At 39.9% G+C, this 4455-nt stretch overlaps 1 protein-coding gene across 1 annotated transcript in view; it reads right to left on the bottom strand.

Annotated features, from left to right (window-relative positions):
* Positions 1-4455, bottom strand: part of LOC127712605 (ankyrin repeat domain-containing protein 29-like) — a 262060-nt gene that overhangs the window by 162224 nt on the left and 95381 nt on the right. The window lies entirely within an intron of this gene.

Raw genomic sequence — 4455 nt, 5'->3', positions numbered from 1 at the left:
GTTGTTTTATTTCCCTGATATTGAGTTAAATATAGTTGATGCCATTAAATTTAAGGTGAATAACAGGAGATGTTGGGTCTATTACAATGAGATTACAACCCAATGACACAAATAACCAAAAAATATCTAGAGGGCAACATACAGTTCCAAAGGCCTCCCAAACAGGAAGTAACCAGAATAGCTACTTTATCTTAATACACTGAAATATAGTTCTTGATAATTCTCATGTTTTGTGTTTGTATGAACATATGAACTGTGAAAAATTTGGGTTATATCTTTAAAGCATTTCATTGAAGTGTGTGTGTCTTTAGTTATGTCAATTTGCTGGCTATTTTTGTCTAGCGTTGAAAAAACGAGACTAAGGCGTGCTGTTTCCATCTGTGTCAACAATGTATTTGTTTGTGATAAGGTCCGTTTATAGGGAACCACTAGTGGTAGGTCAATGCTATTTGATATGCAGTTGTATAAGCAATTGCACATCTCATTCCCATGGAGATTATTTGGCCCTGCCCCCTCAGTCATGTTCTATTGACTTTGAAACTTTTGCTTAGTTTACATGTATTAGTTTGCTATTAGGTCAGTTTAAGGGGAACCATTAGTGGTACGTCAATGATATTTGGTATGCAGTTATATAAGCATTGGCACATCTCGTTTCCATGGAGATTATTTGATCCTGCTCCCTCAGTCATGGTTTATTGACTTTTGAATTTTTCCTCAGTTTACATGTATTAGTTTGTGTAGTAGTAGATCAATGATATTTTGTATGCAGATGTTTTAGCATTAGTACATCTCATTTCCATGAAGATTATTTAGCCCACCCCCTCAGTCATGGTATATTGACTTCGAATGTTTTACATAGTTTAATTAAGTCTCCCAAACGAAGTTTGGGATGACTTATTGTTTTTGCTCAGTTCTTATTATTATTATTATTCTTCTTCTTCTTCTTCTTCTTCTTCTTCTTCTTCCGCCGCTTTTAAATTTGAACTTGTCCGCACCCGTTCTCCAAAACCGCTAGTCAGATTAACTTAGGGTTTCACAATATGTTAGACTAACATGTCTAGTGGTGCAATCAGGGTTTTGTTTGTGCAATGGGGTTTATAAAGGGGTACTTTGAGGGGCAAAAAGAAAAGAGGGTTTTACTATAGAACCCTATGGGATTTTATTTTTTTAAATTTTCAAATGATTATAAATTGAAAACCGTTTGTGATAGACACAATCTTTTTAATTGAAAATGTTCTAAATAATAAAGCCCATTAAATGAAATACAGGGTTAGTCCCCAGGGGTCACCCCCACCCCCTGCCATTTAAGAAAGTTCTAATACCTTGTAAGTGGTCAAGATCCCCACCCCTAAACCATATATATTCTGGTTTGTCATGCTAAGATGGTTTGAATGATATACAGGGTTAGTCCCCAGGGGTCATCCCGACCCCCTGCCATTTGAGAAAGTTCTAATATCTTGTAAATGGTCGAGATCCCCACCCCTAAACCATATATATTCTGGTTTGTCATGATAAAGCACATCAAATGAAATACAGGGTTAGTCCCCAGGGGTCACCCCCACCCCCTGCCATTTAAGAAAGTTTTAATATCTTCTAAGTGGTCAAGATCCCCACCCCTAAACCATATATATTCTGGTTTGTCATGCTAAGATGGTTTGAATGATATATAGGGTTAGTCCCCAGGGGTCATCCCGACCCCCTGCCATTTGAGAAAGTTCTAATATCTTGTAAATGGTCGAGATCCCCACCCCTAAACCATATATATTCTGGTTTGTCATGATAAAGCACATCAAATGAAATACAGGGTTAGTCCCCAGGGGTCACCCCCACCCCCTGCTATTTAAGAAAGTTCTAATATCTTCTAAGTGGTCAAGATCCCCACACCTAAACCATATATATTCTGGTTTGTCATGCGAAGATGGTTTGAATGATATACAGGGTTAGTCCCCAGGGGTCATCCTGACCCCCTGCCATTTGAGAAAGTTCTAATATCTTGTAAATGGTTGAGATCCCCACCCCTAAACCATATATATTCCTATTTGTCATGTCTCGAACATTTGAATGATGTATACGGTTAGTCCCCAGGGGTTCCCCCCACCCCCAATGTTCTAATATCTTGTAAATGGTTGAGATCCCCACCCCTAAACCATATATATTCCTGTTCGTCATGTAATGAACATTTGAATGACGTATAGGGCCAGTCCCCAGGGGTTCCTCCCCACCCCCAATGTTCTAGTATCTTGTAAATGGTCAAGATCCCCACCCCTAAACCATATATATTCTGGTTTGTCATGCCAAGATGATTTGAATGATATACAAGGTTAGTCCCCAGGCATCACTAATGCATATAACTTTACTGGACCAAACCAATTTTCACTGGACGTTGCCCAATGTCAGGCGACCCTGGGAATTACGAATTATGGGAGCTTCGTTTGGGAGACTTCGTAACAGCATCCTGTTACAATCATTTCTTGTTATTCTTCTTCTTCTTCTTCTTCTTCCGCCGCTTTTAAATTTGAACTTGTCCGCACCCGTTCTCCAAAACCGCTTGTCGGATTAACTTAGGGTTTCACAATATGTTAGACTAACATGTCTAGTGGTGCAATCAGGGTTTTGTTTTTGCAATGGGGTTTATAAAGGGGTACTTTGAGGGGCAAAAAGAAAGGAGGGTTTTACTATAGAACCCTACGGGATTTTATTTTTTTAAATTTTCAAATGATTATTAATTGAAAACCGTTTGTGAGAGACACAACCTTTTTAATTAAAAATGTTCTAAATGATAAAGCACATTAAATGAAATACAGGGTTAGTCCCCAGGGGTCACCCCCAACCCCTGCCATTTAAGAAAGTTCTAATATCTTGTAAATGGTCTAGATCCCCACCCCTAAACCATATATATCCTGGTTTGTCATGCTAAGATGGTTTGAATGATATACAGGGTTAGTCCCCAGGGGTCACCCCCACCCCCTCCCATTTAAGAAAGTTCTAATATCTTGTAAGTGGTCGAGATCCCCACCCCTAAACCATATATATTCTGGTTTGTCATGATAAAGCACATCAAATAAAATACAGGGTTAGTTCCCAGGGGTCACCCCCACCCCCTCCCATTTAAGAAAGTTCTAATATCTTGTAAATGGTCTAGATCCCCACCCCTAAACCATATATATTCTGGTTTGTCATGCTAAGATGGTTTGAATGATATACAGGGTTAGTCCCCAGGGGTCACCCCCACCCCCTCCCATTTAAGAAAGTTCTAATATCTTGTAAGTGGTCGAGATCCCCACCCCTAAACCATATATATTCTGGTTAGTCATGATAAAGCACATCAAATAAAATACAGGGTTAGTCCCCACGGGTCACCCCCACCCCCTCCCATTTAAGAAAGTATTAATATCTTGTAAGTGGTCGAGATCCCCACCCCTAAACCATATATATTCTGGTTTGTCATGCTAAGATGGTTTGAATGATATACAGGGTTAGTCCCCAGGGGTCATCCCGACCCCCTGCCATTTGACAAAGTTCTAATATCTTGTAAATGGTCGAGATCCCCACCCCTAAACCATGTATATTCTGGTTTGTCATGATAAAGCACATCAAATGAAATACAGGGTTAGTCCCCAGAGGTCACTCCCACCCCTCCCATTTAAGAAAGTTCTAATATCTTGTAAATGGTCGAGATCCCCACCCCTAAACCATATATATTCTGGTTTGTCATGCTAAGATGGTTCGAATGATATACAGGGTTAGTCCCCAGGGGTCATCCCGACCCCCTGCCATTTGAGAAAGTTCTAATATCTTGTAAATGGTTGAGATCCCCACCCCTAAACCATGTATATTCTGGTTTTTCATGATAAAGCACATCAAATGAAATACAGGGTTAGTCCCAAGAGGTCACCCCCACCCCCTGCCATTTAAGAAAGTTCTAATATCTTGTAAGTGGTCAAGATCCCCACCCCTAAACCATATATATTCTGGTTTGTCATGCGAAGATGGTTTGAATGATATACAGGGTTAGTCCCCAGGGGTCACCCCCACCCCCTGCTATTTAAGAAAGTTTTAATATCTTGTAAATGGTCAAGATCCCCACCCCTAAACCATATATATTCCTGTTCGTCATGTCTCAAACATTTGAATTATAGGGTCAGTCCCCAGGGGTTCCCCCAATCCCCAATGTTCTAGTATCTTGTAAATAGTCGAGATCCCCACCCCTAACCCATATATATTCTGGTTTGTCATGCCAAGATGATTTGAATGATATACAGGGTTAGTCCCCAGGCATCACTAATGCATATAACTTTACTGGACCAAACCAATTTTCATTGGACTTTGTCCAATGTCAGGCGACCCTGGGAATTACAAATTATGGGAGCTTCGTTTGGGTGACTTCGTAACAGCATCCTGTTACAATCATTTCTTGTTGTAATTAGATCAGTTTTAGATAAACCATTAATGTTA

This window comes from Mytilus californianus, unplaced genomic scaffold (genome assembly GCF_021869535.1).
Source record: "Mytilus californianus isolate M0D057914Y unplaced genomic scaffold, xbMytCali1.0.p SCAF_1, whole genome shotgun sequence".
NCBI lineage: Eukaryota > Metazoa > Mollusca > Bivalvia > Mytilida > Mytilidae > Mytilus > Mytilus californianus.
This window is presented reverse-complemented; position numbering and strand designations above follow the sequence as displayed.